This window comes from Sceloporus occidentalis, unplaced genomic scaffold (genome assembly GCF_023333645.1).
Source record: "Sceloporus occidentalis isolate IW3139 unplaced genomic scaffold, rSceOcc1.0.p SCAF_133, whole genome shotgun sequence".
Classification (NCBI taxonomy): Eukaryota; Metazoa; Chordata; class Lepidosauria; order Squamata; family Phrynosomatidae; genus Sceloporus; species Sceloporus occidentalis.
In genome coordinates, this window is record NW_028317113.1 from 1,633,271 (window position 1) to 1,649,644 (window position 16,374).

Sequence of the window (16,374 nt, forward strand, 5' to 3'; positions counted from 1 at the left end):
GCAATGACGGCACAGATAAGCTGTTTGGGGGCACTGACAAAGTGGAGGCAAAGATGGCATACATAGGCTGTTTGGTGTTTAGTATGGCAATGATAAGCTGCTTGGGGCAAAGGCACTCACAAGCTGTTTGGGCAAAGGTGACGCTAACAAGGTGTTTAGGGCAAAGGTGGCCATGTGGGGCACGTCGCTTGGTGAAGTTGGGAGGTCCCGGGGCAATTTTTACTCCAGGGCCCTGTGGTTTCTAGTTACACCCTTAGACCTCCCCCTTTCAAAAAAAACCCTCTGAATTTTGTTTTCAAATCAAAAAAGCTGTCTGAAAATGAACGCTGCAAAAACAAAACAAGAATTTTGTCTGAGACGATTTTTCTTGAAGTGCACAAATCTAGTTCCCTCTGACATTTAAATATTATTAACATATGTTTTAAAACAAGAAAGTAACAAAACCTGGAAGTGGCCTGCAAGCAATATTTTTTGTAATTTCCTGGGTAAATTAGTAGAAATTTGCAAACCAAAGATGAGACACCATAAAATAGATTTAAATGGAATTTAAACCATATCTGTGTCAAATTAATGTAGTTTCATTGTAATTACATAATGCACTGCAGGTCAAGTTTTCAAATCATGCTAATAATTTAGTATTTATGTCAGTGTAATGCATGGAGCATCTAAAAAGACACCAATGGATGCCGTTGCAAATACACAAAGCGCCCTAGATTTACATGCCTCATGACATTGTCTACACATGGATGAACGCACAAAGCCACTATTGTTTGCACTGTTATTAACTAGATTATTTAGGAGTTATGTTGGAAACCAGAGAATGTATTTGACAGAGGTTAAACATCAAAACTTGATGCTGCCCATTACTTCCCTCCAGGACACTAAAATGACTCTGAATTGGTCCTATTTTGTAATACACACTGACAAGTGTACTGAATAACACTGATAATCTTGTTATCATGGCACCTGTTAGTAGGTGGGATATATTAGGCAGCAAGTGAACATTAAGTCCTCAAAGTTGCAGAAAAATAGGTAAGTGTAAGGATCTCAGCGACTAAATTGTGATGGCTAGACGACTGAGTCAGAGCATCTCGAAAACTGGTTCTGATAGAAAAGTATCAAAACACACAACGCATCACAGTTTGCTGCATATGGGGATGCAAAGCTGCAAACCAGTCAAGGTGTCCATGCTGACTCATGTCTACTGCTGGAGGCACCTACAATGTGCACGTGAGCATAAAAACGGGACTGTGGCGCAATGGAAGATAGATTACATCATGTTGATAGCCGGGTGTGTTTGCATCGCTTACATGGTGCCAGGATGCACTATGGGAAGAAGGTAAGCTGGCGAAGGCAGTATGATGCTTTGGGCAATGTTCTGCTAGGAAACCTTGGGTCCTTCCATTCATGTAGATGTTATTTTGACAAGTACCACCTACCTAAACATTGTTGCAGACCATGTTTCCCTGATGGCATTGGCCAATTTCAGCAGGATAATGTGCCCTGCCACAAAGCAAAAGTGGTTCAGGAATAGTTTGAGGAACACAAAAACAAGTTCAAGGTGTTGAGTTGGCCTCCAAAGTCCCCAGATCTCAATCCAATCGCACATCTGTGGACATGCTGGACAAACAAGTACGATCGATGGAGGTCCCGCCTCGTAACTTACAGGACTTAAAGGATCTGCTGCTAACGTCTTGGTGTCATACACCAAGACACATCTTCAGAGGTCTAGTGAAGTCCATGCCTTGACAGGTCAGGGCTGTTTTGGCAGCAAAAGGTGGACCTACACAATGAATAAAGGTCCTTGAAAAGTGCTAAAAATGGTGCATGGTAAAAATGGTGTTTATACATTCAATAGTATGGAATTCCTACTTGGGATGCACTGAAATGAAAACTCTGGACCAAAACGGAATATATAAAATTTCCCGGTGCCGCTCGCAGACTTCCGCAGGGGCCGCTGCTTCCATCTGCGTTGCTCACAAGGGGAAGCAGGAACGGAACAGGGCCATGCGACATGACATAAATTCACGTGACTCCGCTGGGTCCCTGCTTCCCCTGGGTGGAACAAGAGACGTTGCTTGAACAGCATGTACGAGCAACGCACAGGTAAGCAGCATGGCCCCTGCATATGCGGTTTCCGCAGGCTTTTGCCCCGCATTAAAGACAGCCCTGGCGGGTGATTTTTTAAAATTTTTGTTTGTTGATAATACCATTTTTGTCCCCCCCGATGTTTCGGCTACCAATATTTTGGTCCATCCCTAATTCCTACTGCTTGTGACATCACATTGCGGCTTTGCCATATTGTGTTGATAGCATCACCATACCAGTTATCTGTGCTCCCAAGAATTAGGAAATGGTCATATAGGCCACTGTCAAAAATGTTCTGGCCAAAAGGTAACTGTTGACAAGTCTCATATATGACAGGCCAGCATTTCCAGGGCTTAAGACTTAAAAAAATCACATTAAAAAGTTGTATTTTTACTTACAAGTTGGAGTGGCTATAGTTCTTAGGATAATTCTTTTTTTTATACTGTGTTTAAGTTTTAAGGAAAAGCAGTAATTTCCTAGCAGTCTGCCCAAGGCACTGAGTGCTGAGTGATATTTTGTAAGATGTTCCACATCCTCCAGTCACTGGGGACTCAGTAGAATGCAACTGGTTTCTAAAATATGTATAAGAAGTCTTGTCAGTCTCATTTCACAAAATGTGACTACAAATGTGAATTGGCTTGACCAAGCTGTAAATCTTTCCTTATCTCTTTTAAGTCAACATAATCTAGTTAGTTCTTATTAATTAGTAATGAAAGGATTACAAGCATTTTTGAATGATCATACTGTCCAAGTCAATATGCCTTACACCATACGAATGATATTTGGATTGCGCACCAATGATTTTTTGAATTGTTAAATTTAACCATGTTAGCCCAAAAGGCCTTACCCTTATTTGTCTATATAATAGTGACAAAACAAGTATTATACTTACATAGGCATGAGATATATTTTTGCTTGAAGCTTGAGTTCGCAGTCTTCTGACTCCAGTTATGTTACAACTTGGAACTCTTTACAATAACACAGAGTTACAACAGGGCTGTTAGAAGCCATTAAATCTTCACATATCTCCCTGCATAAAATTGAACATAGAGGGCAACATCAGGATAGAGTTGGTGGTCAACAGGAGTGCCTACATAGCCTATATTTGCTTACTCACTGCACAGTCACCACCCACTACTCTCTGCTTCCACTATGAAGGTTGTCTGGGTCCATGCCTACCCTATGGACAACTAGCTCTACCCATACATGTGGATAACCCTTCCACTCCACAAATCTCTCACAGAAGAGGGAGAGCTCCAGGTAGGCTACCTTGTGATGATGACTACACTGTGTCCTAGACTACATAAAAAGTACAGGACAGAAAATGTTCTCTGTTTTGGCTAGAATGTCACACCCCTACAAAGTTATGGCCCAGGTAAGCACAGACTGCTTATGCACAAAGCCCCTTTTGCCAGAAAGTCCAACATTTTGGACTCTCACAGAGATATGAAAACAGTTGTAACAGGGTTAAGGAGGGAGCCATTAATTTAAAGACTTTGACTTCGGCCTGCTGGTGAGATTTAAGAAATTGGTAAGAAAAGTTTTGGTTATTTAGATGTGGGATTGCACTTTTGTCAATATAGGCTGTGCAATACATATTATAATTGTATGTGTTGTATCAGATTCAATGACCATCATTAAATCTACTTGCAGTCAGAAAATACAGAACAGTCATTCTCTAAACAATATAAACGTAACAATTGAGTGTTCCTGACTAAATGCAAATGGAAAACCATACTCGGTCAAAATACATGCAGGCAATAAGCAACCGTAGTCACACCACAATGAGCACTGTGAGAATAGCCAAATGACTTAACCACATTTTAGATCAAAGGAAAAATACAGGAAGGGGCGTACCTAGAGTATTTGGCACACGGGGAGGATCCTGTATGTGGCACCCGACACACACATACACAAAAGATGAATGTTGGCCAGAATACTTATTTCACAAATTTTTATCTGTATGTCAACTTGAAAAAAATTGAAATCTGGAAAAATAAATGATTAACTCATGAATAAATTAAATAAGTTTAAATCAATTTTAATCATTTAGTTACTTTACACTAACCCAGACATTGATGGTAGTGCAGCATAACCCCTATTATTATACACTAAGCCAGACAGTGATGTGTTAGGCCTCTGCCCCTAAAACAACCTGCCTGTGCCACCGCTGCCCCGATGCAGCCTGCCTTTGCCCCGAAACAGACTGCCTGTGTCACCTCTGCCCCAGATGCAGCCTGCCTGTGCCCCGAAACAGACTGCCTGTGCCCCTGAAATAGCCTGCTTGTGCCACCTCTGCCCCTGAAGCAGCCTGCCTGTGCCACCTCTTCCTCTAAAGCAACCTGCCTGTGCCTCCTTTGTCCCTGAAACAGCCTGCTTGTGCCATCTCTGCCCCTGAAACAGCCTGCCACTCGAACAATCCTGCCTGTGCCAAGTCTGCCCCTGAAACAGCCTGCCTGCGCCAACCCTGCCTCTTTAGCAGCCTGCCTGTGCCCCTTCTGCGCCCCAAATCAGCCTGCCTGTGCCCCTTCTGCGCCCCTAATAAGCCTGCCTGTGTCACCTCTGCCCCCTAATCAGCCAACCTGTGCCATTTCTACCCCTAAACACTAACTTACTACTAACTTACTACTAACTTAATTCATTAATTCACCCACTAACATTCAGACGTCTATGCGGGCCGACGGCTGCCTAGGGGCAGTTATGGTTAATGGGGTGGTTAGGGTTAATTTAGGGGCAGTTATGATTGATGGGGTCTTTAGGGTTAATTTTAGGGGCAGTTATGGTTGATGGGGTGTTTAGGGTTAATTTAGGGGCAGTTATGGTTAATGGGGTCTTTAGGGTTAATTTCAGGGGCCATTATAGTTAATGGGGTATTTAGGGGCAGTTATGGTTGATGGGGTCTTTAGGGTTAATTTTAGGGGCAGTTATGGTTAATGGGGTGTTTAGGGTTAATTTAGGGGCAGTTATGGTTAATAGGGTCTTTAGGGTTAATTTAGGGGCAGTTATGGTTCATGGGGTGGTAAGGGTTAATTTAATGCTGATGACTGAGGGTTAATTTAATTAATTTAATAAAGTTAACTGAAGGTGCAGTTTGAGATAAAGGGGGCAAACTAAGGGGAATCCTGGGGGAAGTGAAGATTATTATTGTATTGATTTATAAAAGTATGGTATCAGTAATATTCTCTGAATGATTAGAATCCCTGTAAGATTCGAATCTCTGTAAGATCCGGATCCCTGTAAGATTCGAATCATTTGAATCATTCGAATCATTCGAATCTTGGAATCATTCTAATATTTGGATCATTTGGATCTTTAAATGACTCTCTGACTCTGAGTCATCATTCCTCTGTGAATTAATGAGCTGTAACCTAATCCCAGAGTCTGTGTCTGAGTGCTCTGCAGATGACTCACTCTAGGATCAGGTTACAACTGCATGATTCACAGACTGAACTGCTACAAATGAATCGTTCAGTCTACTGAACCGATTCATCCGGATCACGAAAAAGAATCGGATTAAATGAACGATTCGTTCATGATCCCGACATCACAACTGCCACATTCTAGACTCACCTTTCACTTACAGAAACAGCATCTCAAGTTTAAGGAAGACATCCAAACTAGTTTGCATGCAGGATCATAACCATTTAAAGCAGCACTACATTAATGGACACACACCCAGCAGCATGCTATGGGACTGAATTCCTCCCAAAATTGGACCAATTTGGATGAATAGATCTCTAGTTATGGTTTCTCTTTTATTATATAGATATTAAGTACACATGGGTCAGATATCACTTTCACAGAAGAGAACCAAATGAAATCAAACATTTTATTCAACATAACATAAGTAACACTAAGCGCTGTAGCTAGCACACTCTCCTCCACTTTGGGGTAAAAGTGTCCCCATCCTCTCCATCCCTGGACCGCTTCACAGGAGTCGTGCCTTCTCCAAAATACTTTCCCTTCTTCCCTTTTGGTGTCAAACTGTCATCCTCTTCACCTTCCAACTGCCGCTTTATAGCTTTCCTGCTTTCCTCAAAGATTTCAATCTTCCTTTTTTTGGCAACAGCGAGGCCATCATCTTCTCCATGCCAGAGTTGTTTCAGTGCTCTCCTGTAATAATGTTCAGCATCCACCATTTCCACATCAGTTGGAAGAAGATCAAACACCCTCATTTTGCTGTTACCTAGTCCTTTTGTCAAAATTAAATTATTTGAATCCAAATCTCTAAGAGCAGGAGCATCAAATGACATTTCAGTTCAGAAATACCTAGTTTATGTGGTGACCACGATGACATAGGATTGTGACATCACAGTGATTTAGAACAATAGCCCATGTTTTAGGCTTCCACATACATAGAGACATCTAATATATACATATATATATATATATATATATATATACATATATATATATATATATATATATATATATACATACATATATATATATATATATATATACATACATATATATATATACATATATATATATATATATATATACATATATATATATATACATATATACATATATACATATATATATATATATATATATACATATATATATATATATATACATACATATACATATATATATATACATATACATATATATATATATATACATACATATATATATATATATATATATACATACATATATATATATATATATATATACATATATATATATATATATATATATATCATTACATAAGTTATGGTGGGTAAAAGGTGATGGAAACCCTTCCACTAAAATTTAAGGGGTAGTAGAAGTATTATTAAACACTCATCTACAGACACCAGACAAGCCAGAAGGCTTGCTTTTCCCTCAGAAATCTCATGGTGCTTTCACAACCACAAGGGATTCTGGGTAGGCACATGCAAATAAGGTTAACAATTATCACCTTTGCCTCTATATCCACTTTATATATATTAGGTTGGTCAAAACCAGTTTATCATTTGAATCCCTCTTTTCTCTCTTGGTATATTGTTCCTTACATCCTGGAGATTTTTGCCATTTTACTATATTTGTGCTCAGCTGTAATTCCTGTTTTAAATGCATGTAGATTGCATGTAGTTAGCAGTTTTTTTTATTAGCTTTTGTAGATGAGTAAAATATTTTGTTTTTAAAAAAAATCTTTCATTTATTTTCATAGTAAAGTAGATATGATCAAAACAATGTTACCCAGTGAAAGCCCTTCTTGCCCTAAAAAGCAAAATATATAATTTGTGTGGATTTGTGTGGTTTAGTAGACTTGTGCACAGCAAGAAAAATGGGTTTGGGGGAAATTTTCCATTTTGCCTCATTCGTTTTCAGACAATGAATCTCTTTATCCAAGAGTATGGTTTAAATTCTAAGGGCTTTTTGGATTTTGCAACAAAACTCAGGGGCGTTTCCAAAGGGGAGATCCCTGTCACAGTCTAGATTCACCTTTCTCTTACAGAAGCAGCATCTCAAGTTTAAGGAAGACATCCATACACTTGTTTGCATGCAGGACCATCACGATGTACAGCAGCACTACATTAATGGACACACACCCAGCATCATGCAAAGGGACTGAATTCCTCCCAAAATTGGACCAATTTGGATGAATAGATCTCTAGTTATGGTTTCTCTTTTATTATATAGATATTAAGTACACATGGGTCAGATATCACATTCACAGAACAGAACCAAATGAAATCAAACATTTTATTCAACATAACATAAGTAACACTAGGCGCTGTAGCTAGCACACTCTCCTCCACTTTGGGGTAAAAGTGTCCCCATCCTCTCCATCCCTGGACCGCTTTACCGGAGTCGTGCCTTCTCCAAAATATTTTCCCTTCTTCCCTTTTGGTGTTAAACTGTCATCCTCTTCACCTTCCAACTGCCGCTTTATAGCTTTCCTGCTTTCCTCAAAGATTTCAATCTTTCTTTTTTTGGCAACAGCAAGGCCATCATCTTCTCCATGCCAGAGTTGTTTCAGTGCTCTCCTGTAATAATGTTCAGCATCCACCATTTCCACATCAGTTGGAAGAAGATCAAACACCCTCATTTTGCTGTTACCTACTCCTTTTGTCAAAATGTAATTCTTTGAATCCAAATCTCTAAGAGCAGGAGCATCAAATGACATTTCAGTTCAGAAATACCTAGTTTATGTGGTGACCACAATGACATAGGATTGTGACATCACAGTGATTTAGAACAATAGCCCATGTTTTATGCTTCCACATACATAGAGACATCTAATATATATATATATATATATATATATATATATATATATATATATATATATATATATATATATATACACACATATATATATATATATATATATATTAGGTTGGTCAAAACCAGTTTATCATTTGAATCCCTCTTTTCTCTCTTGGTATATTGTTCCTTACATCCTGGAGATTTTTGCCATTTTACTATATTTGTGCTCAGCTGTAATTCCTGTTTTAAATGCATGTAGATTGCATGTAGTTAGCAGTTTTTTTTATTAGCTTTTGTAGATGAGTAAAATATTTTGTTTTTAAAAAAAATCTTTCATTTATTTTCATAGTAAAGTAGATATGATCAAAACAATGTTACCTAGTGAAAGCCCTTCTTGCCCTAAAAAGCAAAATATATAATTTGTGTGGATTTGTGTGGTGTAGTAGACTTGTGCACAGCAAGAAAAATGGATTTGGGGGAAATTTTCCATTTTGCCTCATTCGTTTTCAGACAATGAATCTCTTTATCCAAGAGTATGGTTTAAATTCTAAGGGCTTTTTGGATTTTGCAACAAAACTCAGGGGCGTTTCCAAAGGGGATATCCCTGTCACAGTCTAGATTCACCTTTCACTTACAGAAGCAGCATCTCAAGTTTAAGGAAGACATCCAAACACTTGTTTGCATGCAGGACCATCACGATGTACAGCAGCACTACATTAATGGACACACACCCAGCATCATGCAAAGGGACTGAATTCCTCCCAAAATTGGACCAATTTGGATGAATAGATCTCTAGTTATGGTTTCTCTTTTATTATATAGATATTAAGTACACATGGGTCAGATATCACATTCACAGAAGAGAACCAAATGAAATCAAACATTTTATTCAACATAACATAAGTAACTCTAAGCGCTGTAGCTAGCACACTCTCCTCCACTTTGGGGTAAAAGTGTCCCCATCCTCTCCATCCCTGGACCGCTTCACAGGAGTCGTGCCTTCTCCAAAATACTTTCCCTTCTTCCCTTTTGGTGTCAAACGGTCATCCTCTTCACCTTCCAACTGCCGCTTTATAGCTTTCCTGCTTTCCTCAAAGATTTCAATCTTTCTTTTTTTGGCAACAGCAAGGCCATCATCTTCTCCATGTCAGAGTTGTTTCAGTGCTCTCCTGTAATAATGTTCAGCATCCACCATTTCCACATCAGTTGGAAGAAGATCAAACACCCTCATTTTGCTGTTACCTAGTCCTTTTGTCAAAATTTAATTCTTTGAATCCAAATCTCTAAGAGTAGGAGCATCAAATGACATTTCAGTTCAGAAATACCTAGTTTATGCGGTGACCACAATGACATAGGATTGTGACATCACAGTGATTTAGAACAATAGCCCATGTTTTATGCTTCCACATACATAGAGACATTTAATATATATATATATATATATATATATATATATGTATATATATATATATATATATATATATATATATATATATATATATAGTAAATGGAACTTGGATGGTGGCTGGGATTTTCAGAGTCTGTGAAACCCAATTTAATTGTAAGGCATGATTTCATTCTGCTCTACAGGGGACAATTCCCTGTCCTTTCCCGTTAAGGGAGAACCTTTTACATACGCACTGGTAGAACTGGAAGTTTTTTATCAAAAAGTTTTTGCAGTAGCAAATGTTTTGATTCCATTATGTCTAATCTCTGTAACTAATTTGAGACTTTTAACATTTGTGGTTTCTGGGATTTTAATACAAATAATGTGATAAAAATAAATGATTTATATTTATTTGGCAAATAGTGTATGAGGGCTGCGTGTGGGTACAAGAGCTCAACTATGAGATAAAATATATGGGGCTGGTGTCCAAATGTTTCCAGGGTTGTACCCCCCCCCTTTGCCCCCTAATGGTATTCTACTAAATACAGGAGTATTGAAGTGCGCCATTAACACATGAAATACTGATTATAGCCAAGTTATTTTGCAGGAACATATGTGGCTAATTTGCAAAAGTTGTTGCAAGTTTCCCATCCCGCCACAGTGACCTCTGTATGGATGTTGGTTAAGCTACAACAGAGGGCTAAGGAGAGGAGGATATTTAGAGAGAGACAATTGACACCAAAGATATTTTACAGTGGGTATAGGAGGAGAGTGTTGAACTGCAGATTACACATAATATACCTTTACACAAATCACAATTCCTGCATATAAACAAGACTTAAAGGGCATTTTGTTAAACAGAGGTGATATGTATGTACAGATGGCTACCTGTGCATTTGACAGTCATGGGACTTATGTAGAAGGTTTGATCACACGGACTAGCAGTGATCAAAGTGTGATATTTTATGGTACGTAACATGTGACATCGTTGAAAGGGTTAAACATCCTTGGCAAGGTTTGTTTTTGCTTGAGGGCACATATGAGGTATATTTAATTGGTTATTGTATGGTGTGTATGCGTAGTTTAGTCAGGTCTAGTGGAGGTTAGATGAAAGCTTTGAACGTCTGAAATGTATGGGCATCTTATGAAATCACAGGCATTTATAACATAGAATGTACGCTTGTTCTATTAGGTTTAGTCAGGCTGTTGAATTGCTTCTTGTATTTTATTTAAATAAAATACAGAGAATAACATATCATACCGCCATGGGCCGGTAAGTGGGTAAACCGGGATCATATCGAGACCATAACCAGTGGGCGACGCGAGGCCAGCCCACGCATGGTGGCTATCGACGCAGGTAGCACCAACTATAGAACAGGAGTAAGTCTCCATGACCTGAGGCAGATGTGGTACGGCGAAGTGATCGAAATAGCAGGGAAAACATGAGACATTGAGAACATTAGTGGAACAAATCAGGTACATCAGTGGAATAAAGCCACCCCCTAGGGGGGAGGACGGAATAAGACAGGTAAGCATTGAGGTACCCAATATTGCAGTGCCATAAAACAATATGTGAAACAAAAGGAAACAAAAACAGAATAAAACATGTCTGTCCCAGGGTCCAGCAGGTAGCTCCACTACATAGTCATTCCGACCAAAGGCACTAATAGAAAAGTAAACATAAAGAGACGTGGGAAAGAACCGTCTCGAGGGCTATATACCCAGTAGGAGAGTAGCAGCGGACGCCTAGAAGGAAACAGGTAAAGGGCGATGTTCCAGGGCCGTGACAAACGACCTCCAGTGAAACCACTTAAGTTCAACTTTATGACCCGCACCCCTAGCTGACCACACTAAAAGTTCCATCTGGTAAATGAATTTGCCCTGATTTACCCAGGCCATGAAAGAGGGAGGGGTGGCTGATTTTCAGTGGCGGGGGAGGACCGTGTTGGCCGCATTAATCAGGTGAAACGTCAAGGACCGCTTGTAGCTAGAAAAAGAAGTCTGTGTGTGGTGGAGCAGAATGGCCTCAGGAGAAGCCTGGAAATCGGGATTGGCTACATCACGGATCGCCGTCTTAACGGAATCCAAAAAGTGTCTAATATCTGGGCAGGACCACCAAATATGCAACAGGGAGCCAGGATGGGCACTGCACCTCCAGCAGGTTGGGGGTACCTGAGGGACGAAACTGTGAATGTCTAGGGGGACTCTGTACCATCTCGTAAGTATCTTGAAAGATGTCTCCTGCATTCGGCTAGACACCGATCCCTTGTGGACGATAGAGAGGATCTTGGACCAGTCCTCCGGTTCGAACGAGCAGGCCAAGTCCCTCTCCCAGAGGCTAAAATAATATGGCTTGGCAACCGGCTCAGGGGAAAGCAATAGCGCATACAATTTAGATAAGAGATGGGGCGGCTCCTTCAGTTCAAGGCAAAACCTCTCCAATTGTGAAAGCGGTCGTTCCATATGCGGCAGAACCGCCAAGGAACACACAAAATGCCTAAGTTGATGGTAGAGGAACTGGAGGGAAAAGGGGCAGGGTCCCGGACCCGACAGGGCCTCTAAAGGCTTCAGAGCTGCCCCAGTAACCACATGGCATAGGCGCAAGGTGCGTATCCCCGCTGGGAGGAAAGCCTGCAAGCCACCACCCGAGTGGCCCGGGGGAAAGTCCGGCTTGCCCACCAAGGGAGTCAGTGGGCCCGGGAACCCTAGCAACCGTACCATCCCGCAGCAGTCTACGAAAGACCCGCAGGGTAGGGAGAAGGAAAGGGTGGGCAGAAAACGTGACGCAACTCGCAGGGTCGCGAATCCACGGTAGCACAGAGACCGGGCACGTCAGGAAGGACCCCTCTACAGATACCCATTGCTTAACTGAGTCGACAGACCATTCGATAACGCGGCGCAAGTGAGACGCCTGCCAATAAAGCTCCAAACTCGGGAGACCTACCCCCCCCTGCAGTCGCTGCCTAATCAAATAGGAGAAGCCAAGCGTGACGGCCTACCCCTCCAAACATAGTGCAAGAAGGTCCTCCGGCATCTCCGGAAAAAAGACCTCAGGAGAGCTATTGGCAACGTCTGAAAAAGGTAAAGGAATCTGGGGAGAAGATTCATCTTAATGACCCCCACCCTCCCATACTAGGATATATGAGGATATGCCCATTTACGTAAGTCCGATTCTAGAGTAGATAACAAGGGCTCAAAATTAAGAGTACGCAACTTCGAAAGATCCGCGGGAATAAACAGACCCAGATATTTAATAGAGTCATCCCTCCATTTAAAGGGGAACCCAGTCTGAATGTGGTTACAAATTGGCGCCGGGATGTGAAACCCCAGGATCTCCGATTTGGATAAATTAATTTTATAATTGGACAATTCCTGGAATCTGGCAAGCTCCGACAGGACAGCCGAGAGAGACCGAACCGGGTTAGTGAGAGTCAAGAGGATGTCATCCGCAAATAACGATAAGGCGTAAGAACGGGGTCCAATCTGGACTCCTGCAATATCCGGGTGGGCCCGGATGGCATTCGCAAAGGGTTCAAGTACTAAAAGAAACAAAAGGGGGGAAAGGGGGCATCCCTGCCGCGTACCGTTCGCCAACGTGAACGGATCAGACAATAAACCATTAACGGCCACCCTTGCGGTTGGAGAGTCATATAAAGCCTTAACACAGGTCAAAAAGCGAAGACCGACACCAATTCTCGACAGCACCCCAAAAAGAAAGGACCAGGCCACCCGGTCGAACGCCTTCTCGGCGTCCATCGAGGCCATGAGTAACGGAAGGCTACGAGACTGGGCATGGGCTATTATGTTGACTACCTTGATAGTGTTGTCTCTGGCCTCGCGCCCGGGGACAAACCCCACCTGATCGGAATGTATAAGATGGGACAAAAAGGGTAGCAGGCGATTCGCCAAAATTTTGGAGAATAACTTCAAATCAACATTAATCAGAGAAATAGGGCGAAAACTACTACATAAATCTAAGTTTTTGTCTGGTTTAGGGATGACCACGATATGCCTGCGGGGCAAATGGAGCACCTTGGGCGATTGCATTAAAAAACGAAACCATGTGAGGGCCACGAACAGAAAGGAACTTTTTATAATATGAAATGGTAAAATCCTCCGGGCTGGGACTCTTGCCGGCTGGGGAAGTTTTCATGACCTCAGCAACCTCAGCCAAGGAGATTGGTTGGTCGAGGAGAGCCCTGGCGTTGGGTGGCAGAGTTTTGGTGATGAATTCCGATAAATAAGCTGTGAGGGCCTCCTCCAACTCAGAGGGGGGAGTCCCCGGGCGCGGCAAATTATACAAGGAGGTATAATACTGTCGAAAACAGTCGGCAACCTCTTCCGAGCGGAAGCGAAGGCGACCTGCAGGGTCCCTAATACGTGGGATATAGGTTTGTGCCCTCTTCGCCCTCAGCGCCCGAGCCAGGAGCCTGCCAGGTTTGTCACCAAATTCGTAGAACTTACGCCGTACCAAAAGATAGTTACGCTTAGTCCTATCATCTAGGAGGGCCGCCAACCGCGTGCGTAGGGCAGAGAGCTCCACCTGGGTGGAGGGAAGGAGGGTTAATTTGTGGCGGGCTTCCAGACGTGCTATTTGTTGCGTAAGATCTAAGATAGTGGCCGCACGGTTCCTTTTAACGGAAGCGCCCAACTTTATCAGGTGGCCCCGCAAGACCGCCTTATGGGCTTCCCAAATTATCGGTTCCGAAACATCGGGGGTGACAAATGGAACTGGGACAGAAAAAAGGTGTCTATGCGCGAATATTTACAGTGGCTAGGGGAAAAATAGGTAGGATGGAGGGCCCTCCACGCGTGCACCATCTGGTTCAATCGCAATTGGTGGTTCACCTTACGGATCATTGAAAAAGGAACATGGGAGCTCCCTGAGGAAGTGTCAATTTTAGGGTCCAGCACCATATTAAAGTCTCCCCCCAAGATGGTAATACCCTCCTGGAAATCAGCCAGTTTAGACAGGATCGAGGTAACAAAACGGGCTTGGTTACTATTAGGGGCATATATGTTTACCATAGTGACTTTATGAGAGCCCACATAGCCCTTAACAAAGATAGCTCTTCCCTCATCATCCTTCCATGTCTCAGAGGGTCGGAAGCGAATGCACTTATGTATGAGGATAGCCACCCCCTTGGTTTTAGAGGAAGGGGAGCTGGACAGAAATGAGTGGATGAAGTGTCAGAATAATGCGTTTCTTGCACAAAGGCAATATGTGTCTTAAAGGAGTGGAGAAACGCTAGGAGTTTAGAACGCTGCTGGGGTTTATTGAGGCCTCTGATATTCAACGAGACCAAGTTAAGAGACTGAGGAGCCATACAGAAAAGTGAGAGAGCTCTGAGAAGAGCACAGCCGATACCTTGGACCCCTGGGACATGCAAACAAAACAATAAAACAAAACCTAAACCAAACTGTGTGTAGTGTGTGTAACGTGTGGTGCGATGCAAGGGACAACATCCCTAGTAATATTGCTGTAGCAATATGCAGGGTGAGCACGGGGACTGCAAGCAGGCCCAAATCAACCGTCCACACAAGGGCAGGAAGGCTCTGGGGGGGGTTGCCAAGGAGGGCAAAGAAGGAAAGGACCGGAAAGGTCCCTAAAACCAAAGGTGACAGGGACAGAACTATACGTCCCCGTCTATGGGACTGAGACAAGGCATGGATACCGCTCAGGGGAAGGAGAACCCGGGAGCCAATGTAACGGCTAAAGAGCGCTAAGCGCTCTGTGGGCCAGTAACATAAATGTGTAAAAGGAGAAAAAAGGAAAAAGAAAACAGTGTGAATTGTCTGAGAGCAATGCTGAGGCTGGTGAGAGTCAGACCCCCACAAACATCGGGGGCCCCAACCTTGCAGGGAAAAGGTAACTGCATAGTCGTGGCGGAGCGGATGTGAAAAGTGTACGAGGGACAGTGCGTGTATAACAAAAAAACGGGACGATCAAGCGAGGAACAAAAAATACAGAAAAAACAAGAAAAAATTGCCGAAGTCCGAAAAGTCTATTAGACATTGTCCAGAGCGCCTCACCCACGGAGCACAGACGCGGATGCAGGTAACGACACCAACTCACCACCCGGACCAGCGGAGAACCCCAATCGAAGAGCGTCAGCAAGCCAGGACGCAGGGACTCAGCGGAGGACGAGAAGCTGGAAGCGAAGCCAGTCACTCAGGGGTCTCCATCGGCCTGCGTCGCTGTAGTCGTGGCCCGTCGAGTCCTCTTCCTACGATGCACCGGAGCCGTCCAGGATTTGGCAGGTTCAGTGAGCTCCTTTTTACTGTAATTATTATATTTATTGTTACTTGCAATATATAAGCAATGCAGTGTGAGTTGAGACAGAAATCCATCATAGGTCAAGTCTCATCTCAATAGTTCAAGAATCTGAGAAAATAATTGCAAGAAGACATGACTGTGGTGCATCTAGTTTGACATTAAATGACTCGTTATTGATCAACTGACTGATGATCATGGTATGTAAACAGATTAATTGTATGACCAAAATGTCAAAGCATGGGGAACAGTTGATGTAATTAACGCAAACACTTCTCAGAATTGTCTAATTGAACCATGCATTCTAAGGCAGTACACTCTATTTAACAAAACAACGGTCAAAAATGTGTACTTGAATGGATTGGTTACATTACAAAATAGGCTAATGATGTATTTGTTATACAGTGTACCATGCCAT